We start from the raw sequence: 19,885 nt of genomic DNA, 5'->3' as shown, positions 1-19,885 counted from the left end.
TTTTGCTACCTAGACCTTATTATGGAAATGAATAAAGATACTTGTGGCAGGAGATGACATGTTAAGAAAGTCTTGCCCTGTGAAACAGTCACTGTAGGACAGCTGTATGCAATACTGAGGATTGCTCTTACCTGCAGAAAACAGCATAAAGGCTTCTTTGTTCACAAAGTTTCCATCCGTGTCCGGGAAATGACCAGGGTTAAATTGTCAAGGACTCTCCCACTGCTCTTGATCATACAAGACAGAAAATATGTTGGGGAAAATTAAGGTGTCCTACTGAAAGACAAAATGAACACACAAGGATCTTTTTCACAGTGTCAAAAACTAATGACTTAAATTGCCAAGATATCAATTGCTCTCTTGAAATTGCCTGGTGCAAGTGCCAACTAATTATTAAGAGGTGAGAAACAGGGTCATGCTGTGCTATCTCCTACAGAATAGCTTATTTAGAAATTGTTAGGCACTCTTAAAGATTGATTTTAGAGCACCAGAGGATGCAGTAATTACAGTAATCGGAAACTTTGGAAAAAAACCCCAAACACCACTGAACTGAAGGCTTCACACTGATCAAGCCCCCTGACTTTGATCTTGATTTTCTCAAAGATATCTTCCCCCAAAGCTACATAGGTCTTATCCATTGGGAAGACAACCTACATGAAGTTGGATATGGATTTAAAGTATTCTGCTGCTGCAATAAGTTGCATATACAGACTGTTTTTCTAGAATTTCTGTGGGTTTTATATTTAGCTTCTACCAGTTTAAAAGAAGCTTAGGGTCATTATACTGGTGCCTTTATACTGATCTAACTCTTGAAATCCTGTATAGAAAAAGTAACATCTGTGCAAAAGGAGAGGGAAACTGAGTACAGGTTTATTCATATTATAGGATGTAGATAATGTCCAGCATCCTATTCACAGTGAAGAGTTCCTCACGAGTTGTTCAAACTCACCTTTGGGTAGTTTTGCAGCCTGGGACAAAATATAAACACAACGTGTGGTGTTTAAATCAGTGAGAGAGATCTATTGCCTGGCTTTGCTTTGTCTAAGGATTGTCCCCAAAGCTTAGTGGCATTAATATACATTAGTGATAGTGAAGCTTTGCAGTGTGCTATCCTGGGTGCACATAAACCCTATTGCACTTATGCTGCTATAACACATAATCTCACAAAGAACTGCATTTGCATATGGCAGGATCATTCAGTCCTTTTATTCAATTCCACAGGATGGACCAATGATGGCATCCAACTCTTCTTGGACTCATTCTGCAGAATAAAAGGACTAATAATGAGTATTCAAGAAGGCCATTGATGTGTAGACTCTAAGCAGAAATTTAAAATTCCCAAGACACCCTACACTACAGGATTAGGGCAGCTGAGTCAACTGCATTTTGCCTATTACCCTGCCATGAGCAAGGACAGCCACACATGTAAGTGCTGATACACACATTTCTTACCTTGTACTTCCAGATATACCATCATGGAGAACTCACCATAAAGTGATAGTGGTGGTGTCTGAGCCCACTATGATGAGATACGTGATTGCTTGCACATGTTGGTCTCTCTGAATGCGGAGAGTGGGTCATTCTTTGCCTGCAGATGAGACAGATAATGAGATTTAAGACTGCTTTAATAGCATAGCAAATTTCCAGCAACAGAGCTTTTTTTCATCACAGAGCCCATACTAAGTTGATGAAGCTGGTAAGACAGCAGCCATGTAGCTCTGTTAAAAAAAAAAATCTTGCTGACTGAGGAAGACTGCATACAATAAGCATTCTTTCAGTCTAGAGTGGAGCATTACTCTCTCTGTGGTGACTGCCAAGGAACATCCTCAGTACCTCCACAAAGTACTTTGCTTTTGAGGTTGAATTCAAAGAAAGAAATAGCTCAACAGCCTCTCAGGAGAAAAGGGAGGAGAAGGAAGTAGCAGTGTATCTGGAAATAACTACAAGCATTTTAGATATGTTGCAGCTGCACAAGAGACAATTACTTGTTACCTTTAACATCTGAGCTAGGTATGCAGCAATGAAGTTCTGTGGCTCTGCAGGCACCCAGCTCTTCTGGTGGTTCCTGATCTCATCTTTAATAAGTGTTCATAGATCCTGCAAGTGTTAGTGCCACCAGCAGTCTCATTAACATAGAGCTTCAGTGCCTCACCAGGGATGGGAAAGTGTTGTAGAGCGGCACCTGGAAATAAAAGCACAAGGAACACCATGACGTCTTGGCTTCATAATGCATTTAAAGCCTGCATGCTCACAGCTGAACCACACCTAACCATGGCTATGATTCAGATGTATTACTTGTCTGACTATAGGAAATGAATGACCAATTAATCTATTTAAAAATTATCTTGGAGAGAAGTGTGTGAAGGATGACCATTACCATACAGTTAACTTTCCAGATTGCCTGCTCTCCACTAGTAACTTTCAGATTTGGGGGATTTAAATGCCCTTGAGTACAGTTTTTCTTACATTTTCTAAGTGAAATCTTTCCCAAATGACCTGTTTCCTCCTAAATCTTAAGTCAACACTTGGCTGTAGTTCTCAAAACCACAACCATGTTAGCTTGTCCTGTTTTTTCTGGATGGTTCTTGCAACCCAATCTAACGCAGGAAATCAGGGCTATTACAAAACCCTTCAAGACACAGGCTAAGAGGAAAAACCTGATTCTGGCCCCAGGGCAAACTTGATGCTGAACAATATCAATGTAAAGTCAGATCAGTCTCTCTGAAGAGAGCTATTACAGGAGATTCAATGGGCCCATAGGCAAAGCAAGCCAGGAATGGTTGCAGCGGGATCATTATTGAGAAAGAAGGGGACAGAAGTGAGTGCTGGTTTTAGCAGAGTTCAGTGTTTATTTAAGAGCTCTTCTTCCTCTCTGTGCATTGGCAAAGAATGACCATTTCATGCCGCGGCTCACTGAGGAATGCTGTCAGGCTTTAATACAGTTACAGGGAATGGGTCAGTCCTTGCTTACCTGAGGCCAGGAGGTGCTGTGGAATTCTTCCATGGCCTGGGAGCCTCTGAGGAGCCTCTGGCACATGGCAGCCTCTGTAGAGAAGCAATGTCCAAAAAACACATCAGCAATCATGTTGTTGATGGAAGAAGGGAGTGGGACAGAGTTCTATGGCTACAAACAGAGAAAGCTGCATCATTAACTTCTTTTATAGGCTATGACCCTTTGTTTACACTGAGCTCCCATCCAGCCTGCTCTTGATTTGCATGGGATTACACAAATAGCTGAGCCTGCATAAATCAAGATGCAGGAGACTAACTGGGAGATTGTTCTTCAGGCACCTTTATAATGAGTGAGGGAAAGATTCCATCCTATAGAAAAGTGCATAATCAGCACAATTTAGGAGTCTCTCATCTGTCAGTTTCTCCCATAAAGGGTTATCATGAAAGCAATGAGTCAGGCATGATGTTCCAGCCAAGTGCAAAATGAATTGTGAAAGCATCAGCTGTGTAAGCCTCCCATCGAACCTACTGCAGAAATTGCAACTTCCAGTAGAAAAAGCAGGGTTGGAAATAGGGAGAATGTGCCCGTGTCATGACTACATACAGATCTGTATTTCACCTCTTTCTCTGGCAAAGACCTCAATCAGGCAGCAAGCTTCCTCCTGAATCCAGGCTCCCAGGCTTTTCTTCCCAGTCCTACGTTCCTCAGAGTCATAAGGCTGAACCGTCTTTGCTGCTTCCAGGTATGCCCATTGGCAAAGATGATGCCTGTAACAAAATGGGAGAAGGACTGGGGAGAAGTATGGGACTGGTGTCTCCATAAGCAGGACTAATGAAATCATAGTGGTTCAAAAAATTACCACCATGAGTTTAGAAGGATCCCTGGCAGTATTTATATGGGGAATCAGAGGTGTTTATGCCATTTTTTCACATCTACTTGATCCTTTTTGTGGGAAATAAGTTCCATACCTGTCTTTCTTTTTCTGCTCCTTTACCTAGAACCATGCACTCAACACACGCTGGGTCCTGCTGGCTGACATTTTTACAATTTTACACCTTTTACCACAAAGACTTATTGAGATAGATAGCTTGGTAACACTCTCAGTAACTAAGAATTGCCCAGGCTATGCAAGTATATAAATGGGAAACACATTAGTTTTGTGTGCTGAATGTATATTGGGGGCCCAGTGTTTGAGAAGGACATGCAGCTGTGGTTCTAGAGCATTCAACTTGCTGCCAAGAGCAGGTCGTCTTGAAAAGAGGCCTTAAGAGTAGATGCAGTCATTGTACCAAACCCCATTCTCTGAACAGCTTGTTCTGCTAAAAATATTTCAGTACACATAACAACAGAACGTACCATAGGGGCCTCCCACGACATCCCTAAAAAAGGATGCCACAGGTCTCAGAATTATTCTGCATGCCCAGTCAAGGCATCCGTCACTGCTTGAAACCCATTGAGCAAAATCACTGGTGTTTTTCCTAGCCAGAGTGTGTATGTATTTCCATACATCCTGGCCACCTAGAGAGACAATAAGACACATGATGACATGAAGATATGAGACATTTACAGAGACGGCTTTCCACATCTCAGTGCCACTCTTAGGCCAGAGCTCAAAGACCATTTCTGTTACGTAAGGGCTGTTTTGCAGCCGTTGACATTGCCCAAGAAAGGGGTAGGAGAAATTTCATCCTGCTGTCAGGAAAAGAGGTTGGAATCATGTTTCACTATTAAAATCTTAAAAGGCTTTCACTGTTATTAATGCATTGCATTATTATTTATGGCTGTTATTATCCATGTATCTGCAGTATATATAGCCATCAGTGCAACAACCATGTCATACAACCAGAAATACTTCAATGGGATTTCTTCCATTTACATTGCCCCACCAGAGGTGATTGATGGATACTGCAAAAACATAAATATTGCTTTTATTATCTTTCTATTTTTATTTATTTTCCAATCATACAGCTTTTTCAGTGTATCAGTATTTACACAAGGAACAGTCTTCATCGTTAAAGTAGAAATTATAGCTGTAATTAACAGGTGCAGCCATTAGATGGTAATGTTTGCTCACCATGGCACTGAGCATTGTGCTTGCGAAGTCTAGCACAGTGAGGCAGTTAAGCCAAACTTTTCAAACATAGCCATTGATCTGCAGTATGTCATTTGAGATGTATTGAGTATCATGAGCTGCCTAGGAAGTGCTTAGCTCCTACAGATCCTACCGATTGCTGCTGGAGTTTGGGTTCTTGGTAGTTCTGCAAATCAAGTGTCTGGCACCTGTAAATTAGAGACCAGTTTTAAACTCTTCAACCCTGAGTAGTTGAGAAAGACCTAATTGCACAGGCGGAGGGAAGATGAGATAGTGTTACCCTGCTCAAAGATTTAGGATTTTGGATAGGAACATCAGCTAGCCTGTGACTGTATGGGATAGGAGGTAAGGATTTCTGAACATCTGTTTCAGGGATTTTAAAGTATGAAGCGGATGGATGAATAAAGATGGTGCCTACACATATTTTTGGTGTTACATATATGTGTATGTATATTTGTATATGTAACACCAAACCGTATGTAACTATATATATATCTATGCAACTATATATATATATATAATGTGTGACCTTTTTCTGAGCAGTTACAGCACAAGTTGCAGACAAGATGGACACTTGAAAGACACTTGAAAGATTAAAAGACATATCTCTGCTCTAGGGATTTTTGGGGAACTGGTGAAAACATGCCATTTGTAAAGCTGTTAAGAGTTTGACTGAGCAGAGTTTTCACATGCGTCCTGGCTTCTGCAGTTTGCTTTTAGGAATCCACTGGTAATGTTGTGTTGCTGAAATCACATATGTTATTCAGGAACATCTATAAGCAGGACTGCATCTCTCTGGAGGTGGGTGCAGGCCTCCTCCTTTGCAATTTTTTGAAACAAAGATGTAGCCAGGGATTCTGAAATATGCTAACCATACTGAAAACGCATGCAAATATGATCAGGCACCTAGTTGCTGCCACTTGCTGTGAGCAATGGCTGTTTTCTGTAGGGGAGAGTAATTTGAAGAATGGTTTTCACAGCAGTTGGAGTCCAGTTTTTTGCCTTAATAGCCCAAGTAAGGTGGAGACGGAGGAAGAAACAAGTACTTGAATCCCTGAATTGAATTCCATCTAGTACCCAAAGGAACTGCAGAGCCTGTGTTTCCTTCTGTACACACAGGAAAATAGGGAGCCTCGATGATGCATCTTGCCTCACACACCTCCCAGGCTTAGTGACTCTCCTTTTTACCAACATTGCTGCATTTCCCAGGACAGCTAGAGATAGGGTCATGGCATGAATCCTTCCTGGCTCACCCTCCAGCAGCACATGGAGAAAGGGAAGGGTCCTGTGGGTCTTATTTGGCAGATGCAGTGTGTAGACCACATTAAGGAATGTCAGTAACATTACTAATATCTTCCTTCTGTGCCTCTAGACTGTCCAAGAAAAAAAAAAAAGCCAGAAAGCCAGTGTGTTCATACTCTACTGTACCAAATAGTACATACAATGTCACCTAGCTGCAGTTCTGTGCAGCTGCTTAGTTATGTAGTCAAATGTATTAAGATTTTAATCTAGCCACTTGGTTGTTTTGCAGTGCAGATCAGCACTGATGATTACTGACACGCGCAACACCCCCCCAAAACAAGCAGAACCCCAGGGAAGAGGAACTTTTGTCTCAGCACAACCTTCAAAATTGTAACACCATAGGTAACAAAGCTTTTCTTTGTCCTTTCCCCTTCATTCTTATCCTCAACAGCAAGGACTGGCCTGGAGCGTAACACCTCCAGTGTGCTGCAGTCTTACTTGCTTTGCTGCTCCTGCACTGGCCAGGCCAGGCCTCTGTCTAAGGAAGCCTTCCAGACCCTTGTTGTGCCAACATGTAACCAGCCAATGGCAATATTGCTGAAATAAGAGCTGTAGGATTCAGTCCTCAAGCAAATAAGCTTTGCTTTCTGCCTTCTTTGATGAGTTTTGCTTATTCTTCCTGTTTCCTTTCCTCCCTCCTCGTAGCTTGTACTGTAATTACAGGATTCCTCAGGCATTATTTTTGACTGGGTGACTGTTCAGTGATTTGCACCATTTGCAACTGTTGCTGCAGGCCCTTTCCACTCATTGCTAATCCTCTCTAAAGTCCAACAGGGAGACATAGGGCTTGAAGTTCTGCCTAAAAAGCTCACAGTTCAGACAGAAGCTGGGAAGGAGAAGAAAGATGCTTTTATGTTCTAGCCAAGGATATGTTAGGAGTCTACACCTGAAATATTCATAAAACTATAAAAAGCATCAGTACCTTCAAGAGTGTTTCATGGTGAATTTGGAAGTCCAGTATCCACAGCTTGCCAGTTAAGGGGAGAGGTGTTGGTCCCGGCGGCAGCTTGAGTTGGGCCCTCTGGATATTCAGGAATATCAGAGAAATCCAGACACAGAGAATGACAAGAACACCCACCAAAAAATTGACTTTTAGAAAACATTGCTGTCGTCATGTCCCTCCTCACTCAGCTGTGACCTGCTAGCCCCAGAGCTGCCAGACCCCACACTCCCACAGGCATTAACCCTATTGGAGCGCTTGGACAGCATAGCCAAATTAACCATGTCTAGTCCCAAAGTGAATGCAGCTGGGGCACAATGGAGTGTGCCCCTTGAACTGTGCATAGAGTGAACAGGAAGAATGGATCAGGTGAACTGAGGTGGGCCACTTTTCAGCTATCACAGTGAGAACAAGGCTTGTACCCTGGTCTGGACATTAACTTAGACTTTAAAGATCTGGTTCAATTCCCTGCAGTGCTACAGATCTCTGTGATTCTGGGCAAGCTGCTTCATGCAGTTTCACATTACAGCCAGCCTGTAATCTACCTATAAGCTAGATGTCTTGAAAACAAATAGTCCCATCCCCTCATTTTCCCTTTCACCAGGGTTGGCTCTAGCAACCACAGAGCTATAAAGTGACTGGATTCATTTGGCTGATCTGGTGGAAAGCCTGTCATTTTTAGTTGCAGTAATAGATTTCTGCTGGCTCAACAGTCTGAACACACTCACCTGCTGGCTGCTGTCTCACCAAGCAGAGTGAGAATATGGCCAAGGACAAAAGCGACGGGACCACCCCTTTTGGCAGACTCACTGATCATTTTATCTGCAGCACGAATCTTTATCTGTATCCTCTCTGCTTCAGAGTCCCTCCTACTTGAGCTACTAGGGCTGTTGCTGTCACAAATACATTCCCAGTTAACCACTCCAGTGACAGTAGACAGAAAACTACTCTATACAGAAATTATATTACACTCTCCAGTGATTGTTTCCTTCTAATGCACTAAAACATTCTCAGCTAATGCCCTAATAAGATTTTATAAGTAGTAAGTGGATAGCTCAGGGATGGAGAAACATAATAATGGGAGAACTTTATGCAAGACTGAAAACAAATCTAATAAATTTGATATTCTTCAGAAACATTGTGAAAGACAATGAAGCATTGCAAAACACTTCAAGAGACCATGCAAAAGAGCCCAGGAATTGCCAGCATTGTTATTTCCCCCAAATCAAACTTTTCTCTGAGAGATTTTTTTAGTTTTGTCCATCAGGAATTTGAAGGACTTTCAGGATGCCTGCCACTGCTCAGAAGAGGCTGTAGTGGGGGAGGACAGTGGTGGCCTGTAAGGGAAAAATTATTTTGATCCCATGCTGCAGCTGGACGTTAAGGATGGGAGTTTCCCCTCTCTCACTGAATGTGCAACTGACAGCACTGCTGTCTCATCAGGACCACCCTGGGAGAAGCCTGGGCAACTGGTTGTGCTCAGCAGCATGGTTGCAGGGACACTGCGCTCTTTACTGTCATCTTACAGACTTGTTACATGCCCAGCTCCCTCTGCTTTCATTCTGACTCTCATAGAAAGGAAGAAAGAGTGAATACTTCTTGCCAGGGTGCAAGGCAGCAAGATGAAGCTAATGGGCCTGGGTGAGTCCATGATTCTCAATATATCAAAGATGTGTTTGTTGGCTCACAGAGTATGAATTTCCAGTTGGATGCAGTTTCACAAGTTTTTACCTTTACACTTTGTGCTGACCTTGGTGTGTTCTCTGAGAAAGCATAATCCAAGTGGTTTTGCATGTGACCTCATTAGTCTCCCCTCTTCTCTGGGGTAAGTCAAAATATGGAGCAGTGCCTAGTGCAAAGTGGTCATTGTGGTTTCTGTTCCTGCCAAAAAGAGGTCACGGAGAACCCACACCAGGTTGTCTTCATCAAATTGCAGAGCTGGGGTTGCCTTTAATCTTCAGGCAAGAGAGGGGTGAGTTTAGAGTACAGCAGGCATTACAACATGTGCAGTCATTAACTCCAGATGACTTCAGCAAACAATGGTTTGCAGAATCTCTGATTTTCCAAAGCAAATAAATGCGAAGAGCAGTAGGAAATAGTAATAGTATCTCACAAGTCTCTGTTTCTTCATGTCTGAACAAAGTATCCTGTCTTGTAGGCAGTGTTAAGAAGCGCTTTGAATGATAGCAAAAGATCAAGCTGGAAGGTTTTCAGTGGCAGATGTTTCTTTCAGAGATCTGCTGATCTGCTGAATTCAGAACACTCTATGGGATTTTCTTATTTCAGTGAAAGCTTTAGGACAAGTTTATAGCGTTTCACTCCTCCACCACTGTCCTCCCGTGCCATCCCGCAGGGACAGTGCCCTGTGGTATCCCTGGAAACTGCAGCTGTTGTGTGTTCCTTCTTTACCAAAGAATGTGCAAAACATGCAAGCTCTTGACAAGCAAAAACCTTCTTGTGAAGATCTGGGAGATGGTTCAGGAGCCAGGGAAAAATATTATAAACCAGTAGCAAACACAGAGCAGCCTTGCCTTTATTCTTTCTACTTAAATTCCTAGCAGCTCTCTCAACATATTGAAGTATCCAAGATAAATTTTGGCAGTAAGATCTGCTATTTAATTTTACCAAGAGATGCGTTTTGGCACCATGAGGCTGGTTCAGTTTCAGGATTCTGATTAGCAGCATCTAAAAATATATTGCTAGACCACCATCAGGAAACATCTGAAACACCTAACCTGAATGATTACAAAAAAAGAGCCCTTTGGTTGTCAAGAAAATTAAGATTCAGAGAAGGCAAAAATCTCAAGAAATAGTTTCTTCTCATCTGACAAACAAACTTTTTAGGTACTTTTGCCACAGTGCCATACAGTCAGCTAGGATCTAACTGCTGCTGCAACCATCTTGCAGCCTTTTCTGCTTTTCATGTTTTGTCCTGTGGATCATACCTGGACTCTTTGTATTTTTTCATTTCTTCGTATTGATCATTATTCCATTTATGCTGTTTATATTTATAATTTTCTTTTTCTTGTAAGACTCCTCTGTCTCAATGTTTCTATATCTGCAGGATATGATCTTCAAGCAGTTGTTTAACTGGTTCTCCTGGAAACAGCTGCATAGAACCAAAGGTACTTACAGGAGGTTGGGAGATGGGACCCAAATTAAACATCATTCACTATTCCTCTGAATCATGTTCTTTACATGATACTCATAGAGAAATAAATGCTGTGAGCCCAGCAAGAAGGCTAATCAATGTTTTCCAGGCTGTGCTGCATAAGGTTGTACCAATGTCTCTTTTGAGGGTAATAACAGAAAAAAGCAGCCCACAGCCAGTGAAAATATACAACAGAAGTGGTAATCCTGACACCTTTGGTAGTAAGAAGATAGGTAATTCTGTGTAATATCATGTCCTGTCTGAGACTCTAATCACAAGGAAATGGAAATGAAGCTTTCTAAAGCAAAGAAGAAATTATGTCCTTTAAACTGCCTTTTATATAACCTCACACTATTATTGCAATCAATATTTTCAAGACAGCTTATTCCCTTGTTCTTATATCTTCATGCTGGTTTTGGCTGGGATAGAGTTAATTTTCTTCATAGTAGCTACTATGGGGCTATGGTTTGGATTTGTGCTGGAAAAGTGTTGATAACACAGGGATGTTTTCATTATTGCTGAGCGGTGCTTACACAGTCAAGGACTTCTCTGCTCCTTACCCCACCCCACCAGCGAGTAGGCTGGGGGTGCACAAGAAGTTGGGAGGGGACACAGCCGAGACAGCTGACCCCAACGGACCAAAGGGATATTCCAGACCATATGATGTCATGCCTACCATATAAAGCTGGGAGAAGAAGAAGGAAGTGGGGGATGTTTGGAGTTATGGTGTCTGTCTTCCCATAAAGTAACCATTATGGGTGATGGAGCCCTGCTTTCCTGGATATGGCTGAACACCTGCCTGCCAATGGGAAGTGCTGATTGAATTCCTTGTTTTGCTTTGCTTGCACACGTGGCTTTAAACTGTCTTTGTCTCAGCCCATGAGTTTTCCCACTTTTGCTCTTCCAATTTCCTCCCCCATCCCATGGTGGGGGAACGATGGTTTCTTCCACCATTGTAAGCACATGGTGCTTGTCTTGGTGGGTTTGTGGGAGTGTGATATAGGCAATCTGCCAGGCCTCCCCCTATTTATATTTCAGCCACCATCCTCCATACCATGGAGGTTTTAACTGCTTGGCTTGCTTGAATGCAGTGCATGTTTCACATTCATGGACAACCTGTGTGATAGTGCCCATGGTCAGGTCCATCCCTCGATCATGAGCCCATCTATATGTTGCATCTCTTCCCTGATGGCCTGAGGTGTCATGGGCCCGCTGAACCATAAATAATTCACCCTTATGTTGCCAGTCTAGATACCTTTTCTCCTTGGGGAGCCAACCTATGGGGAAGACATCTTCCCACATCTTCCCCTTCTCCACCAGGCTAATTACAATAGCGTTTGAGAATTTTGCAAATTTTGAATATCCTTGGCATATTGAAACCAGCATGGTCTTATTGCTAGGAACCAGCATATTCCTGAATGTAGTTCAGGTCTTGTTTAGGGTTAAACAACTATTTAGAAATGCCACCCAGAGATCAATCCCCATGACAGGTACTGCGGCTACTCAGACACCAGTGGCAGACACTGTGGCTACTCAAACCCCGTTGACAAGCACCGTAGCTACTCAGACTCTGGTGAGCTACTCCCCACCATGGGAGTGGGCAAGCGGCTGTGTGGTGCTCAGTTGCTGGCTAGGGTTAAACCACAACAATCTTGTATAGTGATATGGTCAACTCTGCATGCTCTGCTACATGGCAACAAACTACATACAACAAACCTCTCTGAAGGAATTCTGAGTGCTAATGTATGATGGCACAGGTTGTTCCCAGCACTAATCTGTTGACACTGAACAACACTGGAACCGGGGAAACTTCTCAAGTCTTACCTGGCACTTGATGATAAAACCTCTGAAAATTTGCAATTTAGTGGGGCATCTGGGACTTCCAAACCTGGTCTGCTGGCATACCACCAGGCTTGTACTTAACATTGCCTGGTATGGATTTGTCTCTTCAGGGGCAAGGCTGTTGAGTCATTCAAGTGCCCATCGGTTGCCAAAGAAGCTCAGAATTAAAAGAAGAATGGTGAACTCTTGCAATGTTTGCAATTGCAATGTTAGAAGTTATTATAAAAAACACAAAGCAGGAAAATACATGTGAAATAGATCCCTTCTGCAGGCTGACACCAGGTCTCGTCTGGGTCATCCCTTCATTGCCTTAGCTATAAGCCAGAAGTGGTAGATCCTGTCTTAGACCAGACCCCGTTGTGAGTCTCCATGGCTCTGATGACAATACCTAACAACAGTCTGGACCTCGCTTTGGCGGTAGATCTCTTCATTCTCCTTCCTTCTGCATATGTTTAAGGGCATTTGTCCCTATTGCAGCTTGGATTAGCAGCAGGCACAGGCAACAGCACAAAGAAATCATCCTCTCAGGTTGTTTGCATGTGTTTTTCTTGGACATACACATCCTCTGTGGCATGTTGATTTCTTTCCCTGGGAACCATCTTCCTGATTAGAAAAATCATTCAATACTGGTTTATCCGATTTCCCCTCTCCCAGATTATATGGCTTTCCCTGTAAAAGTCTCCATGACTTTTAGCAAACTAGCAACATTTCCATTAGAGAAAATATGATCTATGTAACACTTCTGATTAATTCTGACTCAAGGTGCTGGATTGTGTCCTTGAAGACAAAACACATACCTTGTTGAATGTCAGAGTTGCCAGTCATTTTCCCCTCCTCTAGCAGTTTGAGGATCTAGTTTGCTCCATGACATCCTTAAGTCATCTCTCTCCTTTTGCCTCATTCTGGAGAGAATTTCTTACTGCGAGTTTCTTATTCGTAAGGTCACACTGCAGAGTTGTAGGTCTTAAGGGATAATGGGCTGGGGAAGAGTGAGTCCTTAACTGAAATGTACTAGTGACTGTATTGGTTACCACCAAATATGGCAAAAGAAAAGTAGGTAAGTCAGCATAATTTAGGCTGGTATTTTTTAAGGAGAGCACCTTAAATAAATCCATATTTATTGTGTTAGGCACCATGGATTTCTTTGGAAGTTCAGTACTGCTAAATACCATACCGCTTTACCTCTGTAACTTTATTTGAACTTTGAAATCTCTCCATTAGGCTGCCTGTGCTTGCAACAATAAACTAAAGGTTTTCAAATTGACTTAATTGTTCCCTGAGGGTGAAAATACTGCTTTCTTAACTGGCTTTTGGCTGAGGCACAAACGGTCTATTTTCATTCCCTCACAGGCTCAGAAGGCTCCCCTAAATCCACACTTTTTTCCATGGACTCTGGCAGTGATGTATATTTTCACAAGAGTAAGCTACAGATACGGCATTATTCCATATATAACACACCTTATTTACATGGCATCTTTTGATTATTTTATCATTTAACTGCCAGCTACTTTAAATATATAAGTTGTGTAACTTCCTCCAGTTGCTGTGTTGGCTGTGGTGCTATCTGAAACCAACACAGCCTGAAGCCTGTTTGCAGTGGTGGAGAGAGAAGCTGGGTCAGGAGGGCTGGTGTCCTTTGCTCATCACAGCTCAGACACTGCTAGACTAGGAAATTAAAACTGGAGCTGCTAAACACTCCCTTACCTTCTTGCTGCTCCCTGTTTGTCCTCAATGCTGACCAGGACAAGAGCTGAACTTCTTTTACTCCAACAGTAGGACAGAGGCTTTTCTTCTTCCCACCACTTCTTTACACTCCTTGTAATTTTTCTTTTCTGGAACCTCCAGCAGGGCAGGGGCTGCTGATCTTAAATTTGTTTAGTATACGATGCTTTTCCACCAGCTATTTCTCACCTAGTGCACTGTAGTCTCTCAGCTCCTACTGAGACTTGCCTTTCCCCCAGAGGGGGGAATTGTAAAAGCTAGGGAGGAAAAAATTTGAAATCCTTTTGATTTGGGCTAAAAAGTAGGGTTGACAGCTGCTGTGTTTTTTGAATTTGATTGCTTTATTTCCTGTGGATGTTTCTGGAGCAAGGAGAAATCTATAGTTAAAACCACAAATTTTTATTCATTTTTTATAAGATATGTTTCCATGAATTTGTGCATATAAAGCCATTGATTTGCTCCAGCTATTATGAGCTGCTTCTGAGCAGCAGAGCACTGTGGAACCACCTTAACAGATCATTCATACAGATTTATAGTGGCTCCTCAGAGCATGCTGGAGAATGACCCAGATAATTTAGGACTATTTTTCCTGTGTTTTATTGTACCCACATTTGTCTGGGTTTATTCTATGTATTATTTTCTACATTGTCTCTTCACTTTTATGTTCAGCCAGACCCATAAAACCCTTTTTCCTCTGAGTTCCACAAGGAGTTTAGAATAATTTAAAAATGTCACATTGCAAAGCTTGTTCTACTCATCAACTCTTCTAAATTCATCAGTGAGGACATCAAGTCAAACCTAACGCTAGATCACTTTGTACCATCCCTGCAAATACACCTTACCTCGTTCAGCGAGTATCCAGCCATGCCTGTGAGTTTTTACTGAGACTAATTGAAATGAATCTTTTCATACATGTACAGAACATTACAAAATAGCCAAAGTCAGCAATAGCATTGAACACAGTAAAGTGGGCATATCTAGATGCCAGAAGGATATTTGTAGCAGACAGTGCTCTGAAAGCACCTGCTGCCAAGAGTACCAGCACCAACACAGGTTTCCAGCACCAACACAGGTTTCCAGCACATACATTACGTCTTTGAAGCCCTAGCATTGTATACTCCAAAGGAATCACAGGATAGAGGCTGCTCTGTGGAGCATACCTTAGGGGAATCTCAAAGGTGAACAAGATTAACAGCGCTCAAGAGTGCAGGTTCAAACTCAGTTTGACAGAGTCTAGAAGAAGTAAGACTTATGAAAAATATAAATCAAACTTAAAATCATCCTGAGACTTGCAGTCACCACCTCAAGCTGCCTCAAGCCTAAAGCACCCTCAGACCTTATGGAAGGCCAGAAATTGGCCTTCTAAGAGCAGTGGATTGGCAGACTGGAGAGAAGTTGGACAGCAGATCTGCCAAGGCTGCTTCTTGTGCCTGAAAAGATAACACCACTGCAGCCAGCGACAGTGGGACAGAGCACTGGACACAGGCCTGACTCGGGGGAGGGGGAGGAGCTGAGGTAGCAGCTGTGGCAGTGGAGGCTGGGAATTGCCATTGCCTCAGATGGCCAAACAAAAAGCAAAGGGAGTTTTCACCAGCGTGCAATATAAGGATACAACCCCGTTCCCATTAATATAACACCCTTCTAGACAAGCACTTGTAACTCTGTCCTTCCCCAGGAATGTCTCAGGACTATAAAAAGAGGTCTGTCAGCTTTGGTGTTTAGCCAAAGTAGGATGTATGATTAGAAGCAGTTCACATCTCATATCACCACAGTGAGCCAGCCCAAATTAGGCTTCTTACAGGCTCTTCTAACAGGTGCCAAACCTCAGTGAGGAGGTACTGGCTTTCTACCAGTCATGGCCACTTCTCTCGCTTTTCCCCTGGTGTATCCTTGTTTTCTTCCTTCCCCCCCTTACTCCAAGCACTGTTTTTTTGCTCACCTGCCATCTCCCCCAAACTCTGATCCACCTTCTTTACAAGACATACCGCTCTCTCCCTCAAAAACATCTTTCTCTGGTAAGGGCTGTCAGGCTCAGCCCCTGAACCCCGACATCTGTCCCCAGGTTCAGGAATCCATTTTTTTTCCTAATACTTTCCGTCCCAGGTCAGACACCTTTTCTCCCATCCTCCACTCTCAGCCTTTTATAAAGTTCAGCTATTGCCAGTCTAGCCCAAGCTCACCATCAGGTTTCACTAGCAGCAAGAGTGTTTTGCTCTTCAGCTGTTTCTAGCTTGGCAGTGAAGCCACAGCCCTTGTCTCAGCGCTGTTCAGATTCTGCTTAGGCACTGCTCTCCTGCATGCTGTAAGAAATGAATGCATTGCAAGGACCACTCAAAGCTGTGGAGCCAGACAACTGTCTCTTTCATCTGCTGCTCACATTCAAACTGATCAGTGCTATGTAACACAAACTCCTACTCAGGTTGTGGTAAAACGCCTCTTTGAGAACCAGCTACCCACATCTCCCTTCTCTGGCCAAACATAGCAGCACTAACAATTAGGCAACATTAATACTGGCCACTTAAACTTGAGCTCTGTTATACCCTTGCTAGGCAGTGGAAGTGGGTTAATAGGTGGGATCAGAAAGTTAAGGCTCCACTATAGGAAGGATAAATTAAGATTAAAAAATGGCAGTTTGTTAATAATTACGCTGATAACTGAGTTACACGAACCTTACCTCTTAGAAAGTTCACTCGTCTCCCTCCAGTGGTGGGGCAACTGAGTCCTTCATGCTGTCTTGTCATTAGTCTACAATCACTCAGGAACTTTGTATACCATGCAGTCAAGAACGTGAGTGATGCTTTTAGGTAGTGGCACTCCTAAATAAAGCTGTAGTCCAGATCCTGACTGGTGTTTGTTGCCCTAAACAAGCTTTCTGCGGCTGGGTAGTTGCCTGCGCATTGGCTGTGTGCTATACCCTCTGAACTCCTACAGAATCATAAACTCATCCGTTACTGTTCCTTTATAAATAATGACTGTGAACTGGTTTGAACTCAATTGAGCTAAAAAAAAAAAAAAGCAAGCAAAAACTGTTGGCTTTGTAAGATTTGGTCTCAGAGAAGGTACCTTCTTGGTAGAGCTGATTAGACCAGACCTCCTGATCTGAATTACTGTTAAAAGGCAAAAAGGCACCGTAGTGTAATTCACCTCAACAAATAAGAAAAATTTCTAACAGCATGATTTCAACCTAGTAAGACATCTCAAAGGGCTAGGGGTCAAGGATGAAATGAAACTTAGCTATGCATCATGGAAAAAGGTTAAAGAGCTGACATTTCTTTTCTTAACCTAACAAAATGAGTTGCTGATTCAAACCATAGTACCCATATCTCCCACCATTAGATTTACACACAAAGCTGCCTTAGCCGTAATGTTTTGAGTGAAATGGCAAAGCCGTTTTTCAGACCCCACACTTGCCATCTCTTGTCCTCCAATCACTATATGGTGTGGCTTATCTGATCTGTCTGGCCTATATCATTATCTGTAACAAACACCCAGAAGCAAACCCAATATTCCTTATAGAGTCCTACTCTCAAAAGGATGCCCTTGCTTTATTCTGTCTGCAGTGTGTTTCTGCATTTGCAGCCGTAGACCTCTCTCTCTCCCACTGAATATTTGAGTTCAGGGTGATTTTTGCAGGTACATTAACTGTATTTTTCACAAGTTGAAACTCAACTATCTCCAAATCTCCATAAATCTGTTTTTTCATAACACTGAGGTTTGTTGTTCCTTTCAATTTAATTCAGCTGCAAACATTATTAATGTAGCATTTCACAATGGTAAATATAATGGAGATATTGAAGATAAAAAAGAAGTGGGGAGATAATGACATTTACAGCATAAGGATTTTATGAGGAGGGATTTCCTCATCTTGGGTTACCCACAATTCCCAGTTCAAGGCTGCCCTGACAGCATGGACTTGAATGCAGATCTCACATCTGATGATACATGGCTCCTTAACAATGCATTAAAGGAAGTGTGTGTAACCCCAATTCAATTAGCATATTATCTCTTTTTTTTTTTTTAACCAGAAATTTCATTCTAGTGGTGAATAAATCTGATTTACTGTTCACAATGCATTTTTTCTCACCTGAAGACATCTGGCAAATGAATAAATTAAGCTTTGAAAAGAGCCAGCAGCAAGACTTTTAATCAAAGGCAAATGAATAACATTAAGTGCATTTTGGCTCATACTCCAGGATTACAAGTTGCTTGGATAAGCATCTTTTTCTAGTTTCCCAAGTTATGTCTCAGCGAGCACTATCTGAAAGTAAGAGCAAATTGTTCAAATGGAAAATATAAGATTGTGACAATAAATGTTCAAACTGAAGATAAATATTGAACTATTTTAATTCTGAGTAAATGGCATAAAACTCAAGCACAGCCATAGCGTGTCAGATAAAAGTTCAGCTAGTATCCTGTTCTGTTTCTGACAGCACATGATAGCAGATGCCTTAGGAAAGTTTGTAAGAACAGGACAAACCAGAAACACTGTATTGGTATTAAACAATCCAAAATTAATTTTCCTGCTGAAAATTTATCCAATTGCTTTTTGAACAGAAATAAATGTTTAGTACAAGTCCTGTGATGAGGCATAGTTTACCAACAAGGCATGTGCAGTGCAATCCCTTCTGGTTCTTTTGAGCGATCTCCCTTTTTGTTGCATTTGACACCTGCCAGCCCTTCCATTGGAAAGACAGTGAACATATTTCCTTTTCTGTTGCCTCCTGCCTGTTCAGGGTTTTCTAGACCAGCTCAAAAGTACAGAAATAATTTCCCCAAATGTGCTATGCTGGTACAATGGACAATATTTTTTCAAAATTTAATCCCATACACATCAGGTTCCCCCACTACACACCATTGATTCACTGTTTCATACACTAGAGCACCAACAGGGACAATTTAGCCCGAGCCTTTGACACAAACCAGTTTCCCAAACAACTTGTTTGAACAGAAGGGAAAAAACATCAGCTCTTGCTTTTAATCTTTGGATGCATGCAAAATCTACCAAACTTTTGCACAAGGCTTTCTTTGTCTCTAGTTTCTGCTTTTTCCTTTTGCCAGGATAAATAGTTTCCCTGGAGTTTGGCACACAGCCTCCCATTTGGTTGTGGCACTAATATTGCTACCCAGGAGACCCCTATCATGAAACAGAAAGAAAAGCACAAGAAAAAAATTAGCAGAGGATCCTGTTATCAGGCAACTTGGCAATATTTTCCTTAACTGTAACCTTAACAGAGCTGACCACTATATAATGTTAGGCAGCTCTCTCCTGTCATATCCATCAACATTAAATATTTTAGGCTTTCTGGATTCACACACTCTCCCTATACTGCAAACATGAAACAAAGCAGCCACCTCTCCAGTTCTGTGATGCGAACTCACTTTTCCCCAAAGGAAAAAAAAAGATGGGGGTGGAGGGTTAGTCACTCCACTTAAAAAAAATGTTACATCACTCCAGTCATCAGCATCAGGGCGTACACCTTTTAATCTGGCAGCTCTTTGATGGCATAATGCAGACATGTGCCTAGGAGCTGTAACCAGTGGGCAGCTAAGTCATGACAAGATGATGGTCAGGAGAGAAAGCAGCACTTGGAGGAGCAGGAGGGGAACAGGAAGGGCTGAGGGCAGGGAGCGAGGGAAGTCAGTTGAGCCAGCCAGAGATGACTCTGCTGTCATCCCCCACCAGCACCTGGCCTGGGATCACTTCAGCTCTTTCCCCATAACCTGCAAATTTCTCCACTGCCAGATGTCAGCCAGTGCAGGAGCTGGAGGTCTGTAACCGTGGACAAGTACTGTGAGAATGATGTCTGGGAGGGGAAACAGAATTGTTCTCCATCCCAGAAGCACTCCCATGCTTCCCAAGGGAGTGGAGGAAGAGCAAAGTTA

The 19,885-nt window shown here is 42.4% G+C and overlaps 1 protein-coding gene and 1 long non-coding RNA gene across 3 annotated transcripts in view; one reads left to right on the top strand and one right to left on the bottom strand.

Annotated features, from left to right (window-relative positions):
- The window catches only part of LOC115346834 (cytochrome P450 2J2-like), a 105,570-nt gene that overhangs the window by 1,586 nt on the left and 84,099 nt on the right, over nt 1–19,885 (top strand). For both annotated transcript variants that reach the window (XM_030027344.2, XM_030027343.2), the window contains exon 2: nt 6,577–6,689. The gene's annotated coding sequence lies outside the window, so the exon portion shown is untranslated. The remainder of the gene's footprint in view (nt 1–6,576; nt 6,690–19,885) is intronic.
- Nucleotides 1,445–3,113, bottom strand: LOC121233569. Its single transcript, XR_005933290.1, has 3 exons — nt 2,972–3,113; nt 1,993–2,182; nt 1,445–1,588 (listed from the first exon to the last, which is right to left on the bottom strand). It is a non-coding gene; the product is annotated as an uncharacterized LOC121233569 (long non-coding RNA).

The sequence above is a fragment of the Aquila chrysaetos genome, chromosome 10 (genome assembly GCF_900496995.4).
Source record: "Aquila chrysaetos chrysaetos chromosome 10, bAquChr1.4, whole genome shotgun sequence".
NCBI lineage: Eukaryota > Metazoa > Chordata > Aves > Accipitriformes > Accipitridae > Aquila > Aquila chrysaetos.
The sequence above is the reverse complement of the archived record's forward strand: the minus strand, read 5'-3'. Positions and strand labels throughout refer to the sequence as shown.